The sequence below is a fragment of the Danio rerio genome, chromosome 4 (genome assembly GCF_049306965.1).
Source record: "Danio rerio strain Tuebingen ecotype United States chromosome 4, GRCz12tu, whole genome shotgun sequence".
Lineage (NCBI taxonomy): Eukaryota > Metazoa > Chordata > Actinopteri > Cypriniformes > Danionidae > Danio > Danio rerio.
In genome coordinates this window covers 36882138-36898483 of record NC_133179.1, presented here as the reverse complement: position 1 = coordinate 36898483, position 16346 = coordinate 36882138, and the positions used below count along the sequence as shown (strand labels likewise).

General features: G+C 46.7%; 14 non-coding genes across 14 annotated transcripts; 2 read left to right on the top strand and 12 right to left on the bottom strand.

The window, feature by feature from the left end:
• Positions 1–283: 283 nt before the first annotated feature.
• Positions 284–356, bottom strand: trnav-cac (transfer RNA valine (anticodon CAC)). The gene has a single exon. It is a non-coding gene; the product is annotated as a tRNA-Val (tRNA).
• A 104-nt stretch (positions 357–460) lies between these two features.
• Positions 461–533, bottom strand: trnav-aac (transfer RNA valine (anticodon AAC)). Its single transcript has one exon. It is a non-coding gene; the product is annotated as a tRNA-Val (tRNA).
• A 1331-nt stretch (positions 534–1864) lies between these two features.
• Positions 1865–1947, top strand: trnal-cag (transfer RNA leucine (anticodon CAG)). The gene has a single exon. It is a non-coding gene; the product is annotated as a tRNA-Leu (tRNA).
• Positions 1948–3023: 1076 nt separating this feature from the next.
• trnav-cac (transfer RNA valine (anticodon CAC)) lies at positions 3024–3096 on the bottom strand. Its single transcript has one exon. It is a non-coding gene; the product is annotated as a tRNA-Val (tRNA).
• A 104-nt stretch (positions 3097–3200) lies between these two features.
• trnav-aac (transfer RNA valine (anticodon AAC)) lies at positions 3201–3273 on the bottom strand. The gene has a single exon. It is a non-coding gene; the product is annotated as a tRNA-Val (tRNA).
• A 1331-nt stretch (positions 3274–4604) lies between these two features.
• trnal-cag (transfer RNA leucine (anticodon CAG)) lies at positions 4605–4687 on the top strand. Its single transcript has one exon. It is a non-coding gene; the product is annotated as a tRNA-Leu (tRNA).
• A 1076-nt stretch (positions 4688–5763) lies between these two features.
• On the bottom strand, positions 5764–5836 carry trnav-cac (transfer RNA valine (anticodon CAC)). The gene has a single exon. It is a non-coding gene; the product is annotated as a tRNA-Val (tRNA).
• A 104-nt stretch (positions 5837–5940) lies between these two features.
• trnav-aac (transfer RNA valine (anticodon AAC)) lies at positions 5941–6013 on the bottom strand. Its single transcript has one exon. It is a non-coding gene; the product is annotated as a tRNA-Val (tRNA).
• A 2490-nt stretch (positions 6014–8503) lies between these two features.
• Positions 8504–8576, bottom strand: trnav-cac (transfer RNA valine (anticodon CAC)). The gene has a single exon. It is a non-coding gene; the product is annotated as a tRNA-Val (tRNA).
• Positions 8577–8680: 104 nt separating this feature from the next.
• Positions 8681–8753, bottom strand: trnav-aac (transfer RNA valine (anticodon AAC)). Its single transcript has one exon. It is a non-coding gene; the product is annotated as a tRNA-Val (tRNA).
• A 2490-nt stretch (positions 8754–11243) lies between these two features.
• Positions 11244–11316, bottom strand: trnav-cac (transfer RNA valine (anticodon CAC)). Its single transcript has one exon. It is a non-coding gene; the product is annotated as a tRNA-Val (tRNA).
• A 104-nt stretch (positions 11317–11420) lies between these two features.
• On the bottom strand, positions 11421–11493 carry trnav-aac (transfer RNA valine (anticodon AAC)). Its single transcript has one exon. It is a non-coding gene; the product is annotated as a tRNA-Val (tRNA).
• A 2489-nt stretch (positions 11494–13982) lies between these two features.
• On the bottom strand, positions 13983–14055 carry trnav-cac (transfer RNA valine (anticodon CAC)). Its single transcript has one exon. It is a non-coding gene; the product is annotated as a tRNA-Val (tRNA).
• A 104-nt stretch (positions 14056–14159) lies between these two features.
• On the bottom strand, positions 14160–14232 carry trnav-aac (transfer RNA valine (anticodon AAC)). Its single transcript has one exon. It is a non-coding gene; the product is annotated as a tRNA-Val (tRNA).
• Positions 14233–16346: the final 2114 nt, after the last annotated feature.

The following is a 16346-nucleotide window of genomic DNA, read 5'->3' as shown; positions in this document are numbered from 1 at the left end:
CAATAGGCCAGTGCTGCTTCAAGTATTTATAGTCTTTTTTTATAGAGCTGTCTTGTACGGTCTGCACCGTGAAGGGCCAGCAAACGCACTGGCCACCTGCTCATGCACAACACAAAGCTAAAAGAAATCAGATTCTACGCAAGTTTGCGACACCGCGAGGGGCGGTAAACACTGAGCTGAATTCAAACTTCTAGCCTCACACCGCTCTGCAGAAAGAATGTTTTCAGTGAACGTCAGTACTCAACAGAAGCCTGATTTGACAATTGTCATAAAAGCCAGAGGTTGTTTCCGCCCAGTTTCGAACTGGGGACCTTTCGCGTGTGAGGCGAACGTGATAACCACTACACTACGGAAACCTTCAGGCAGATCGAGCTGATAACCCTTTTTGATTGGGTGCCTGTCGACGATCACTGCTGGTGCGGCAGTGGATGCTATTATTTTCTCGCCAAAAGAAGAGCACTGTTTCTGCTCGGTTTCGAACCGAGGACCTTTCGCGTGTTAGGCGAACGTGATGACCACTACACTACAGAAACCCCACAAGTGCTTTCACCAGCGAAGTTAGGCCTGCAAGGATAAAACAAGGCGTACGCGTTGGTCAATCGAGCGGACAAAGCCAACTCGGCGTGACAAGCTCCCTGCAGGTATTAGGGCCAATTTACAATCCGGGCCCGACACAGCTGTACAGGTCCTTGCGAAATGTCCCCTTTCGTCACATTTGAAGCACCTGAATTCTGGGCGTTCCTTCATCACATTTTCTGAGCTCATGCATAGTCGACAGGTTTTTACCTGATTGGTGTGCATGACTCTAAAGTGCTGTGGCGCTTCCGCCGTCTCGATTTTGGTACTGTATGGTAAGGAGACCATCTCTTCCGGAAATCTGTTTTTTACAAACCTTGTTCCATCTTCTATGTTTGTGCCAGGATACAATCTTCTTTTAATTTTAGATATGGGGAAAACTCCCCATCTCTCTAGCTTGCTTAACATTTCTTCATTTGCTAGGTAAACAGGCAGATGCTTGAACGAAACAACATAGTCTCTGTTTTGTAACCTCCGTACTTCAGATTTCACTCCTTTAATTGTCAATCCATTGTCTATTAAAATTTCGGTGTCAGCTTCAGTCTCCATTGTTACTTCATACTCCCTTTGTTTGTTTGGGTCTCACCGCCAGCATTCTTCCTTCTCCAATCAGCTCCGTGACTGCTTTGGTTATATCAAATCTTCTTGCATCTTTTACATTTTCTACTTCTACAGTTACTGTTGCTTCCTTTGTGCATACTCTTCTTTGTACCTCTTGCTTATCCTTACCTTTCTCACCTCTTCGTTGGCCGTGCTCTTCATTTTATTTATCTCTTTGTCTGTTGTCAAGTCCATTTTCTTTACCTCTCCGTCTATTATCCAGCCCATTTTCTTTATCCTTTCTTGCAAGTCCCTCCATTTCCATGTCGTTGCCGGGGAATCTGTCCATGATTAAAAATAAAACACACTACATAACCACCCTTCAGTCAGCAAAATGCTGCTGTTAGGTGGTTTTTAAAGACAAAAAGAAAACAAACAAACAAAAACACTCAAGGTCAATAAACAAAAAGGTAGACAAACAAAATGGGGAGAGCCTTTCTCTCCTTACTGCTGCCAACTCACTTCCTGTTTGCTCTATAGCCCCCTCAGGGTGGTGTGGCCGTAAGCAATGACAGCTGTCAAGTGTTGGCTATTGAAACTAGGCGCAGCCCCAGGAGGCGAGCACAGATTAGCTGCCTGCAGCGCCAATGAGCTGGACAGCCGGAGCTGGGCAAGCTGTGAAGCACCAGATTCCATGTCACGGTACTGCGGTGTGGCTCCCAGGAGACAGCTCCTGCCAAGCTTGCATGTCAGGATGGCCGAGCGGTCTAAGGCGCTGCGTTCAGGTCGCAGTCTCCCCTGGAGGCGTGGGTTCGAATCCCACTTCTGACAAACCGAGCCTGCGGCAGTGCGCTCAGGCTGAATTCTTTAACTCTCTGCCACCATGTCCGAATGATACAGTAACACTGACAAAGTGCCGCATCACGCGGGCTTTAATGCAAGTGCACTGAAAGGGGATCAAAAGAATTGTCCTGGGATGGTGTTGCTTTTTAAGGTTTGCAGGGCATTTTTTTCGTCAAATCCTCGTACAACGTCAAGTCATGACATTTGACAGATCCATGCCCTTGTATCGTGGATCATCCAGTGAGCAGAGAGCCAATTGAGAATGTGCGTAAAAGCAAATCTGAATGTTTCCGCCCAGTTGCTAACAGGAGACCCTCCGCTTGTAAAGCCATCGTGATAACCACAGGAGCCTCCGGTTAGGGTGAGAGCACTGTCTTGTGGTGCCAGCGCAGAGAGACGGAAAGTCACTTTCCACAATGTTTTTATTCAATGTTCTACGCTGGTGGAATCACCTTCCCATTCCCACTCGGATTACGGATACACCGGTGTCCTTCAAACGACAGCTAACACCCATCTCTTCAGAGTACACCCGAACCCCGGTGAATATCCCTCTCTCTAAAGAAAACGAAACTCCTACTCCAGCACTAAATTCTCTGAGCACAAACAAATTACTTGGAATAAATAGCCCTTTTTCGTATGCATTGCCTCGTCTTGTTGAATACCTCCACTATTGTATGTCGCTTTGGACAAAAGTGTCCGCTAATTGTATGCTTCCGCCCAGTTTCGAACAGGAGACCTTTAGCGTGTAATGCAAACATGATAAACACTACACTACGGAAACCAATAGGCCAGTGCTGCTTCAAGTATTTATAGTCTTTTTTTATAGAGCTGTCTTGTACGGTCTGCACCGTGAAGGGCCAGCAAACGCACTGGCCACCTGCTCATGCACAACACAAAGCTAAAAGAAATCAGATTCTACGCAAGTTTGCGACACCGCGAGGGGCGGTAAACACTGAGCTGAATTCAAACTTCTAGCCTCACACCGCTCTGCAGAAAGAATGTTTTCAGTGAACGTCAGTACTCAACAGAAGCCTGATTTGACAATTGTCATAAAAGCCAGAGGTTGTTTCCGCCCAGTTTCGAACTGGGGACCTTTCGCGTGTGAGGCGAACGTGATAACCACTACACTACGGAAACCTTCAGGCAGATCGAGCTGATAACCCTTTTTGATTGGGTGCCTGTCGACGATCACTGCTGGTGCGGCAGTGGATGCTATTATTTTCTCGCCAAAAGAAGAGCACTGTTTCTGCTCGGTTTCGAACCGAGGACCTTTCGCGTGTTAGGCGAACGTGATGACCACTACACTACAGAAACCCCACAAGTGCTTTCACCAGCGAAGTTAGGCCTGCAAGGATAAAACAAGGCGTACGCGTTGGTCAATCGAGCGGACAAAGCCAACTCGGCGTGACAAGCTCCCTGCAGGTATTAGGGCCAATTTACAATCCGGGCCCGACACAGCTGTACAGGTCCTTGCGAAATGTCCCCTTTCGTCACATTTGAAGCACCTGAATTCTGGGCGTTCCTTCATCACATTTTCTGAGCTCATGCATAGTCGACAGGTTTTTACCTGATTGGTGTGCATGACTCTAAAGTGCTGTGGCGCTTCCGCCGTCTCGATTTTGGTACTGTATGGTAAGGAGACCATCTCTTCCGGAAATCTGTTTTTTACAAACCTTGTTCCATCTTCTATGTTTGTGCCAGGATACAATCTTCTTTTAATTTTAGATATGGGGAAAACTCCCCATCTCTCTAGCTTGCTTAACATTTCTTCATTTGCTAGGTAAACAGGCAGATGCTTGAACGAAACAACATAGTCTCTGTTTTGTAACCTCCGTACTTCAGATTTCACTCCTTTAATTGTCAATCCATTGTCTATTAAAATTTCGGTGTCAGCTTCAGTCTCCATTGTTACTTCATACTCCCTTTGTTTGTTTGGGTCTCACCGCCAGCATTCTTCCTTCTCCAATCAGCTCCGTGACTGCTTTGGTTATATCAAATCTTCTTGCATCTTTTACATTTTCTACTTCTACAGTTACTGTTGCTTCCTTTGTGCATACTCTTCTTTGTACCTCTTGCTTATCCTTACCTTTCTCACCTCTTCGTTGGCCGTGCTCTTCATTTTATTTATCTCTTTGTCTGTTGTCAAGTCCATTTTCTTTACCTCTCCGTCTATTATCCAGCCCATTTTCTTTATCCTTTCTTGCAAGTCCCTCCATTTCCATGTCGTTGCCGGGGAATCTGTCCATGATTAAAAATAAAACACACTACATAACCACCCTTCAGTCAGCAAAATGCTGCTGTTAGGTGGTTTTTAAAGACAAAAAGAAAACAAACAAACAAAAACACTCAAGGTCAATAAACAAAAAGGTAGACAAACAAAATGGGGAGAGCCTTTCTCTCCTTACTGCTGCCAACTCACTTCCTGTTTGCTCTATAGCCCCCTCAGGGTGGTGTGGCCGTAAGCAATGACAGCTGTCAAGTGTTGGCTATTGAAACTAGGCGCAGCCCCAGGAGGCGAGCACAGATTAGCTGCCTGCAGCGCCAATGAGCTGGACAGCCGGAGCTGGGCAAGCTGTGAAGCACCAGATTCCATGTCACGGTACTGCGGTGTGGCTCCCAGGAGACAGCTCCTGCCAAGCTTGCATGTCAGGATGGCCGAGCGGTCTAAGGCGCTGCGTTCAGGTCGCAGTCTCCCCTGGAGGCGTGGGTTCGAATCCCACTTCTGACAAACCGAGCCTGCGGCAGTGCGCTCAGGCTGAATTCTTTAACTCTCTGCCACCATGTCCGAATGATACAGTAACACTGACAAAGTGCCGCATCACGCGGGCTTTAATGCAAGTGCACTGAAAGGGGATCAAAAGAATTGTCCTGGGATGGTGTTGCTTTTTAAGGTTTGCAGGGCATTTTTTTCGTCAAATCCTCGTACAACGTCAAGTCATGACATTTGACAGATCCATGCCCTTGTATCGTGGATCATCCAGTGAGCAGAGAGCCAATTGAGAATGTGCGTAAAATCAAATCTGAATGTTTCCGCCCAGTTGCTAACAGGAGACCCTCCGCTTGTAAAGCCATCGTGATAACCACAGGAGCCTCCGGTTAGGGTGAGAGCACTGTCTTGTGGTGCCAGCGCAGAGAGACGGAAAGTCACTTTCCACAATGTTTTTATTCAATGTTCTACGCTGGTGGAATCACCTTCCCATTCCCACTCGGATTACGGATACACCGGTGTCCTTCAAACGACAGCTAACACCCATCTCTTCAGAGTACACCCGAACCCCGGTGAATATCCCTCTCTCTAAAGAAAACGAAACTCCTACTCCAGCACTAAATTCTCTGAGCACAAACAAATTACTTGGAATAAATAGCCCTTTTTCGTATGCATTGCCTCGTCTTGTTGAATACCTCCACTATTGTATGTCGCTTTGGACAAAAGTGTCCGCTAATTGTATGCTTCCGCCCAGTTTCGAACAGGAGACCTTTAGCGTGTAATGCAAACATGATAAACACTACACTACGGAAACCAATAGGCCAGTGCTGCTTCAAGTATTTATAGTCTTTTTTTATAGAGCTGTCTTGTACGGTCTGCACCGTGAAGGGCCAGCAAACGCACTGGCCACCTGCTCATGCACAACACAAAGCTAAAAGAAATCAGATTCTACGCAAGTTTGCGACACCGCGAGGGGCGGTAAACACTGAGCTGAATTCAAACTTCTAGCCTCACACCGCTCTGCAGAAAGAATGTTTTCAGTGAACGTCAGTACTCAACAGAAGCCTGATTTGACAATTGTCATAAAAGCCAGAGGTTGTTTCCGCCCAGTTTCGAACTGGGGACCTTTCGCGTGTGAGGCGAACGTGATAACCACTACACTACGGAAACCTTCAGGCAGATCGAGCTGATAACCCTTTTTGATTGGGTGCCTGTCGACGATCACTGCTGGTGCGGCAGTGGATGCTATTATTTTCTCGCCAAAAGAAGAGCACTGTTTCTGCTCGGTTTCGAACCGAGGACCTTTCGCGTGTTAGGCGAACGTGATGACCACTACACTACAGAAACCCCACAAGTGCTTTCACCAGCGAAGTTAGGCCTGCAAGGATAAAACAAGGCGTACGCGTTGGTCAATCGAGCGGACAAAGCCAACTCGGCGTGACAAGCTCCCTGCAGGTATTAGGGCCAATTTACAATCCGGGCCCGACACAGCTGTACAGGTCCTTGCGAAATGTCCCCTTTCGTCACATTTGAAGCACCTGAATTCTGGGCGTTCCTTCATCACATTTTCTGAGCTCATGCATAGTCGACAGGTTTTTACCTGATTGGTGTGCATGACTCTAAAGTGCTGTGGCGCTTCCGCCGTCTCGATTTTGGTACTGTATGGTAAGGAGACCATCTCTTCCGGAAATCTGTTTTTTACAAACCTTGTTCCATCTTCTATGTTTGTGCCAGGATACAATCTTCTTTTAATTTTAGATATGGGGAAAACTCCCCATCTCTCTAGCTTGCTTAACATTTCTTCATTTGCTAGGTAAACAGGCAGATGCTTGAACGAAACAACATAGTCTCTGTTTTGTAACCTCCGTACTTCAGATTTCACTCCTTTAATTGTCAATCCATTGTCTATTAAAATTTCGGTGTCAGCTTCAGTCTCCATTGTTACTTCATACTCCCTTTGTTTGTTTGGGTCTCACCGCCAGCATTCTTCCTTCTCCAATCAGCTCCGTGACTGCTTTGGTTATATCAAATCTTCTTGCATCTTTTACATTTTCTACTTCTACAGTTACTGTTGCTTCCTTTGTGCATACTCTTCTTTGTACCTCTTGCTTATCCTTACCTTTCTCACCTCTTCGTTGGCCGGGCTCTTCATTTTATTTATCTCTTTGTCTGTTGTCAAGTCCATTTTCTTTACCTCTCCGTCTATTATCCAGCCCATTTTCTTTATCCTTTCTTGCAAGTCCCTCCATTTCCATGTCGTTGCCGGGGAATCTGTCCATGATTAAAAATAAAACACACTACATAACCACCCTTCAGTCAGCAAAATGCTGCTGTTAGGTGGTTTTTAAAGACAAAAAGAAAACAAACAAACAAAAACACTCAAGGTCAATAAACAAAAAGGTAGACAAACAAAATGGGGAGAGCCTTTCTCTCCTTACTGCTGCCAACTCACTTCCTGTTTGCTCTATAGCCCCCTCAGGGTGGTGTGGCCGTAAGCAATGACAGCTGTCAAGTGTTGGCTATTGAAACTAGGCGCAGCCCCAGGAGGCGAGCACAGATTAGCTGCCTGCAGCGCCAATGAGCTGGACAGCCGGAGCTGGGCAAGCTGTGAAGCACCAGATTCCATGTCACGGTACTGCGGTGTGGCTCCCAGGAGACAGCTCCTGCCAAGCTTGCATGTCAGGAAGGCCGAGCGGTCTAAGGCGCTGCGTTCAGGTCGCAGTCTCCCCTGGAGGCGTTGGTTCGAATCCCACTTCTGACAAACCGAGCCTGCGGCAGTGCGCTCAGGCTGAATTCTTTAACTCTCTGCCACCATGTCCGAATGATACAGTAACACTGACAAAGTGCCGCATCACGCGGGCTTTAATGCAAGTGCACTGAAAGGGGATCAAAAGAATTGTCCTGGGATGGTGTTGCTTTTTAAGGTTTGCAGGGCATTTTTTTCGTCAAATCCTCGTACAACGTCAAGTCATGACATTTGACAGATCCATGCCCTTGTATCGTGGATCATCCAGTGAGCAGAGAGCCAATTGAGAATGTGCGTAAAAGCAAATCTGAATGTTTCCGCCCAGTTGCTAACAGGAGACCCTCCGCTTGTAAAGCCATCGTGATAACCACAGGAGCCTCCGGTTAGGGTGAGAGCACTGTCTTGTGGTGCCAGCGCAGAGAGACGGAAAGTCACTTTCCACAATGTTTTCATTCAATGTTCTACGCTGGTGGAATCACCTTCCCATTCCCACTCGGATTACGGATACACCGGTGTCCTTCAAACGACAGCTAACACCCATCTCTTCAGAGTACACCCGAACCCCGGTGAATATCCCTCTCTCTAAAGAAAACGAAACTCCTACTCCAGCACTAAATTCTCTGAGCACAAACAAATTACTTGGAATAAATAGCCCTTTTTCGTATGCATTGCCTCGTCTTGTTGAATACCTCCACTATTGTATGTCGCTTTGGACAAAAGTGTCCGCTAATTGTATGCTTCCGCCCAGTTTCGAACAGGAGACCTTTAGCGTGTAATGCAAACATGATAAACACTACACTACGGAAACCAATAGGCCAGTGCTGCTTCAAGTATTTATAGTCTTTTTTTATAGAGCTGTCTTGTACGGTCTGCACCGTGAAGGGCCAGCAAACGCACTGGCCACCTGCTCATGCACAACACAAAGCTAAAAGAAATCAGATTCTACGCAAGTTTGCGACACCGCGAGGGGCGGTAAACACTGAGCTGAATTCAAACTTCTAGCCTCACACCGCTCTGCAGAAAGAATGTTTTCAGTGAACGTCAGTACTCAACAGAAGCCTGATTTGACAATTGTCATAAAAGCCAGAGGTTGTTTCCGCCCAGTTTCGAACTGGGGACCTTTCGCGTGTGAGGCGAACGTGATAACCACTACACTACGGAAACCTTCAGGCAGATCGAGCTGATAACCCTTTTTGATTGGGTGCCTGTCGACGATCACTGCTGGTGCGGCAGTGGATGCTATTATTTTCTCGCCAAAAGAATAGCACTGTTTCTGCTCGGTTTCGAACCGAGGACCTTTCGCGTGTTAGGCGAACGTGATGACCACTACACTACAGAAACCCCACAAGTGCTTTCACCAGCGAAGTTAGGCCTGCAAGGATAAAACAAGGCGTACGCGTTGGTCAATCGAGCGGACAAAGCCAACTCGGCGTCACAAGCTCCCTGCAGGTATTAGGGCCAATTTACAATCCGGGCCCGACACAGCTGTACAGGTCCTTGCGAAATGTCCCCTTTCGTCACATTTGAAGCACCTGAATTCTGGGCGTTCCTTCATCACATTTTCTGAGCTCATGCATAGTCGACAGGTTTTTACCTGATTGGTGTGCATGACTCTAAAGTGCTGTGGCGCTTCCGCCGTCTCGATTTTGGTACTGTATGGTAAGGAGACCATCTCTTCCGGAAATCTGTTTTTTACAAACCTTGTTCCATCTTCTATGTTTGTGCCAGGATACAATCTTCTTTTAATTTTAGATATGGGGAAAACTCCCCATCTCTCTAGCTTGCTTAACATTTCTTCATTTGCTAGGTAAACAGGCAGATGCTTGAACGAAACAACATAGTCTCTGTTTTGTAACCTCCGTACTTCAGATTTCACTCCTTTAATTGTCAATCCATTGTCTATTAAAATTTCGGTGTCAGCTTCAGTCTCCATTGTTACTTCATACTCCCTTTGTTTGTTTGGGTCTCACCGCCAGCATTCTTCCTTCTCCAATCAGCTCCGTGACTGCTTTGGTTATATCAAATCTTCTTGCATCTTTTACATTTTCTACTTCTACAGTTACTGTTGCTTCCTTTGTGCATACTCTTCTTTGTACCTCTTGCTTATCCTTACCTTTCTCACCTCTTCGTTGGCCGGGCTCTTCATTTTATTTATCTCTTTGTCTGTTGTCAAGTCCATTTTCTTTACCTCTCCGTCTATTATCCAGCCCATTTTCTTTATCCTTTCTTGCAAGTCCCTCCATTTCCATGTCGTTGCCGGGGAATCTGTCCATGATTAAAAATAAAACACACTACATAACCACCCTTCAGTCAGCAAAATGCTGCTGTTAGGTGGTTTTTAAAGACAAAAAGAAAACAAACAAACAAAAACACTCAAGGTCAATAAACAAAAAGGTAGACAAACAAAATGGGGAGAGCCTTTCTCTCCTTACTGCTGCCAACTCACTTCCTGTTTGCTCTATAGCCCCCTCAGGGTGGTGTACCCGTAAGCAATGACAGCTGTCAAGTGTTGGCTATTGAAACTAGGCGCAGCCCCAGGAGGCGAGCACAGATTAGCTGCCTGCAGCGCCAATGAGCTGGACAGCCGGAGCTGGGCAAGCTGTGAAGCACCAGATTCCATGTCACGGTACTGCGGTGTGGCTCCCAGGAGACAGCTCCTGCCAAGCTTGCATGTCAGGAAGGCCGAGCGGTCTAAGGCGCTGCGTTCAGGTCGCAGTCTCCCCTGGAGGCGTTGGTTCGAATCCCACTTCTGACAAACCGAGCCTGCGGCAGTGCGCTCAGGCTGAATTCTTTAACTCTCTGCCACCATGTCCGAATGATACAGTAACACTGACAAAGTGCCGCATCACGCGGGCTTTAATGCAAGTGCACTGAAAGGGGATCAAAAGAATTGTCCTGGGATGGTGTTGCTTTTTAAGGTTTGCAGGGCATTTTTTTCGTCAAATCCTCGTACAACGTCAAGTCATGACATTTGACAGATCCATGCCCTTGTATCGTGGATCATCCAGTGAGCAGAGAGCCAATTGAGAATGTGCGTAAAAGCAAATCTGAATGTTTCCGCCCAGTTGCTAACAGGAGACCCTCCGCTTGTAAAGCCATCGTGATAACCACAGGAGCCTCCGGTTAGGGTGAGAGCACTGTCTTGTGGTGCCAGCGCAGAGAGACGGAAAGTCACTTTCCACAATGTTTTCATTCAATGTTCTACGCTGGTGGAATCACCTTCCCATTCCCACTCGGATTACGGATACACCGGTGTCCTTCAAACGACAGCTAACACCCATCTCTTCAGAGTACACCCGAACCCCGGTGAATATCCCTCTCTCTAAAGAAAACGAAACTCCTACTCCAGCACTAAATTCTCTGAGCACAAACAAATTACTTGGAATAAATAGCCCTTTTTCGTATGCATTGCCTCGTCTTGTTGAATACCTCCACTATTGTATGTCGCTTTGGACAAAAGTGTCCGCTAATTGTATGCTTCCGCCCAGTTTCGAACAGGAGACCTTTAGCGTGTAATGCAAACATGATAAACACTACACTACGGAAACCAATAGGCCAGTGCTGCTTCAAGTATTTATAGTCTTTTTTTATAGAGCTGTCTTGTACGGTCTGCACCGTGAAGGGCCAGCAAACGCACTGGCCACCTGCTCATGCACAACACAAAGCTAAAAGAAATCAGATTCTACGCAAGTTTGCGACACCGCGAGGGGCGGTAAACACTGAGCTGAATTCAAACTTCTAGCCTCACACCGCTCTGCAGAAAGAATGTTTTCAGTGAACGTCAGTACTCAACAGAAGCCTGATTTGACAATTGTCATAAAAGCCAGAGGTTGTTTCCGCCCAGTTTCGAACTGGGGACCTTTCGCGTGTGAGGCGAACGTGATAACCACTACACTACGGAAACCTTCAGGCAGATCGAGCTGATAACCCTTTTTGATTGGGTGCCTGTCGACGATCACTGCTGGTGCGGCAGTGGATGCTATTATTTTCTCGCCAAAAGAAGAGCACTGTTTCTGCTCGGTTTCGAACCGAGGACCTTTCGCGTGTTAGGCGAACGTGATGACCACTACACTACAGAAACCCCACAAGTGCTTTCACCAGCGAAGTTAGGCCTGCAAGGATAAAACAAGGCGTACGCGTTGGTCAATCGAGCGGACAAAGCCAACTCGGCGTCACAAGCTCCCTGCAGGTATTAGGGCCAATTTACAATCCGGGCCCGACACAGCTGTACAGGTCCTTGCGAAATGTCCCCTTTCGTCACATTTGAAGCACCTGAATTCTGGGCGTTCCTTCATCACATTTTCTGAGCTCATGCATAGTCGACAGGTTTTTACCTGATTGGTGTGCATGACTCTAAAGTGCTGTGGCGCTTCCGCCGTCTCGATTTTGGTACTGTATGGTAAGGAGACCATCTCTTCCGGAAATCTGTTTTTTACAAACCTTGTTCCATCTTCTATGTTTGTGCCAGGATACAATCTTCTTTTAATTTTAGATATGGGGAAAACTCCCCATCTCTCTAGCTTGCTTAACATTTCTTCATTTGCTAGGTAAACAGGCAGATGCTTGAACGAAACAACATAGTCTCTGTTTTGTAACCTCCGTACTTCAGATTTCACTCCTTTAATTGTCAATCCATTGTCTATTAAAATTTCGGTGTCAGCTTCAGTCTCCATTGTTACTTCATACTCCCTTTGTTTGTTTGGGTCTCACCGCCAGCATTCTTCCTTCTCCAATCAGCTCCGTGACTGCTTTGGTTATATCAAATCTTCTTGCATCTTTTACATTTTCTACTTCTACAGTTACTGTTGCTTCCTTTGTGCATACTCTTCTTTGTACCTCTTGCTTATCCTTACCTTTCTCACCTCTTCGTTGGCCGGGCTCTTCATTTTATTTATCTCTTTGTCTGTTGTCAAGTCCATTTTCTTTACCTCTCCGTCTATTATCCAGCCCATTTTCTTTATCCTTTCTTGCAAGTCCCTCCATTTCCATGTCGTTGCCGGGGAATCTGTCCATGATTAAAAATAAAACACACTACATAACCACCCTTCAGTCAGCAAAATGCTGCTGTTAGGTGGTTTTTAAAGACAAAAAGAAAACAAACAAACAAAAACACTCAAGGTCAATAAACAAAAAGGTAGACAAACAAAATGGGGAGAGCCTTTCTCTCCTTACTGCTGCCAACTCACTTCCTGTTTGCTCTATAGCCCCCTCAGGGTGGTGTGGCCGTAAGCAATGACAGCTGTCAAGTGTTGGCTATTGAAACTAGGCGCAGCCCCAGGAGGCGAGCACAGATTAGCTGCCTGCAGCGCCAATGAGCTGGACAGCCGGAGCTGGGCAAGCTGTGAAGCACCAGATTCCATGTCACGGTACTGCGGTGTGGCTCCCAGGAGACAGCTCCTGCCAAGCTTGCATGTCAGGAAGGCCGAGCGGTCTAAGGCGCTGCGTTCAGGTCGCAGTCTCCCCTGGAGGCGTTGGTTCGAATCCCACTTCTGACAAACCGAGCCTGCGGCAGTGCGCTCAGGCTGAATTCTTTAACTCTCTGCCCCATGTCCGAATGATACAGTAACACTGACAAAGTGCCGCATCACGCGGGCTTTAATGCAAGTGCACTGAAAGGGGATCAAAAGAATTGTCCTGGGATGGTGTTGCTTTTTAAGGTTTGCAGGGCATTTTTTTCGTCAAATCCTCGTACAACGTCAAGTCATGACATTTGACAGATCCATGCCCTTGTATCGTGGATCATCCAGTGAGCAGAGAGCCAATTGAGAATGTGCGTAAAAGCAAATCTGAATGTTTCCGCCCAGTTGCTAACAGGAGACCCTCCGCTTGTAAAGCCATCGTGATAACCACAGGAGCCTCCGGTTAGGGTGAGAGCACTGTCTTGTGGTGCCAGAGCAGAGAGACGGAAAGTCACTTTCCACAATGTTTTCATTCAATGTTCTACGCTGGTGGAATCACCTTCCCATTCCCACTCGGATTACGGATACACCGGTGTCCTTCAAACGACAGCTAACACCCATCTCTTCAGAGTACACCCGAACCCCGGTGAATATCCCTCTCTCTAAAGAAAACGAAACTCCTACTCCAGCACTAAATTCTCTGAGCACAAACAAATTACTTGGAATAAATAGCCCTTTTTCGTATGCATTGCCTCGTCTTGTTGAATACCTCCACTATTGTATGTCGCTTTGGACAAAAGTGTCCGCTAATTGTATGCTTCCGCCCAGTTTCGAACAGGAGACCTTTAGCGTGTAATGCAAACATGATAAACACTACACTACGGAAACCAATAGGCCAGTGCTGCTTCAAGTATTTATAGTCTTTTTTTATAGAGCTGTCTTGTACGGTCTGCACCGTGAAGGGCCAGCAAACGCACTGGCCACCTGCTCATGCACAACACAAAGCTAAAAGAAATCAGATTCTACGCAAGTTTGCGACACCGCGAGGGGCGGTAAACACTGAGCTGAATTCAAACTTCTAGCCTCACACCGCTCTGCAGAAAGAATGTTTTCAGTGAACGTCAGTACTCAACAGAAGCCTGATTTGACAATTGTCATAAAAGCCAGAGGTTGTTTCCGCCCAGTTTCGAACTGGGGACCTTTCGCGTGTGAGGCGAACGTGATAACCACTACACTACGGAAACTTTCAGGCAGATCGAGCTGATAACCCTTTTTGATTGGGTGCCTGTCGACGATCACTGCTGGTGCGGCAGTGGATGCTATTATTTTCTCGCCAAAAGAAGAGCACTGTTTCTGCTCGGTTTCGAACCGAGGACCTTTCGCGTGTTAGGCGAACGTGATGACCACTACACTACAGAAACCCCACAAGTGCTTTCACCAGCGAAGTTAGGCCTGCAAGGATAAAACAAGGCGTACGCGTTGGTCAATCGAGCGGACAAAGCCAACTCGGCGTCACAAGCTCCCTGCAGGTATTAGGGCCAATTTACAATCCGGGCCCGACACAGCTGTACAGGTCCTTGCGAAATGTCCCCTTTCGTCACATTTGAAGCACCTGAATTCTGGGCGTTCCTTCATCACATTTTCTGAGCTCATGCATAGTCGACAGGTTTTTACCTGATTGGTGTGCATGACTCTAAAGTGCTGTGGCGCTTCCGCCGTCTCGATTTTGGTACTGTATGGTAAGGAGACCATCTCTTCCGGAAATCTGTTTTTTACAAACCTTGTTCCATCTTCTATGTTTGTGCCAGGATACAATCTTCTTTTAATTTTAGATATGGGGAAAACTCCCCATCTCTCTAGCTTGCTTAACATTTCTTCATTTGCTAGGTAAACAGGCAGATGCTTGAACGAAACAACATAGTCTCTGTTTTGTAACCTCCGTACTTCAGATTTCACTCCTTTAATTGTCAATCCATTGTCTATTAAAATTTCGGTGTCAGCTTCAGTCTCCATTGTTACTTCATACTCCCTTTGTTTGTTTGGGTCTCACCGCCAGCATTCTTCCTTCTCCAATCAGCTCCGTGACTGCTTTGGTTATATCAAATCTTCTTGCATCTTTTACATTTTCTACTTCTACAGTTACTGTTGCTTCCTTTGTGCATACTCTTCTTTGTACCTCTTGCTTATCCTTACCTTTCTCACCTCTTCGTTGGCCGGGCTCTTCATTTTATTTATCTCTTTGTCTGTTGTCAAGTCCATTTTCTTTACCTCTCCGTCTATTATCCAGCCCATTTTCTTTATCCTTTCTTGCAAGTCCCTCCATTTCCATGTCGTTGCCGGGGAATCTGTCCATGATTAAAAATAAAACACACTACATAACCACCCTTCAGTCAGCAAAATGCTGCTGTTAGGTGGTTTTTAAAGACAAAAAGAAAACAAACAAACAAAAACACTCAAGGTCAATAAACAAAAAGGTAGACAAACAAAATGGGGAGAGCCTTTCTCTCCTTACTGCTGCCAACTCACTTCCTGTTTGCTCTATAGCCCCCTCAGGGTGGTGTACCCGTAAGCAATGACAGCTGTCAAGTGTTGGCTATTGAAACTAGGCGCAGCCCCAGGAGGCGAGCACAGATTAGCTGCCTGCAGCGCCAATGAGCTGGACAGCCGGAGCTGGGCAAGCTGTGAAGCACCAGATTCCATGTCACGGTACTGCGGTGTGGCTCCCAGGAGACAGCTCCTGCCAAGCTTGCATGTCAGGAAGGCCGAGCGGTCTAAGGCGCTGCGTTCAGGTCGCAGTCTCCCCTGGAGGCGTTGGTTCGAATCCCACTTCTGACAAACCGAGCCTGCGGCAGTGCGCTCAGGCTGAATTCTTTAACTCTCTGCCACCATGTCCGAATGATACAGTAACACTGACAAAGTGCCGCATCACGCGGGCTTTAATGCAAGTGCACTGAAAGGGGATCAAAAGAATTGTCCTGGGATGGTGTTGCTTTTTAAGGTTTGCAGGGCATTTTTTTCGTCAAATCCTCGTACAACGTCAAGTCATGACATTTGACAGATCCATGCCCTTGTATCGTGGATCATCCAGTGAGCAGAGAGCCAATTGAGAATGTGCGTAAAAGCAAATCTGAATGTTTCCGCCCAGTTGCTAACAGGAGACCCTCCGCTTGTAAAGCCATCGTGATAACCACAGGAGCCTCCGGTTAGGGTGAGAGCACTGTCTTGTGGTGCCAGCGCAGAGAGACGGAAAGTCACTTTCCACAATGTTTTCATTCAATGTTCTACGCTGGTGGAATCACCTTCCCATTCCCACTCGGATTACGGATACACCGGTGTCCTTCAAACGACAGCTAACACCCATCTCTTCAGAGTACACCCGAACCCCGGTGAATATCCCTCTCTCTAAAGAAAACGAAACTCCTACTCCAGCACTAAATTCTCTGAGCACAAACAAATTACTTGGAATAAATAGCCCTTTTTCGTATGCATTGCCTCGTCTTGTTGAATACCTCCACTATTGTATGTCGCTTTGGAC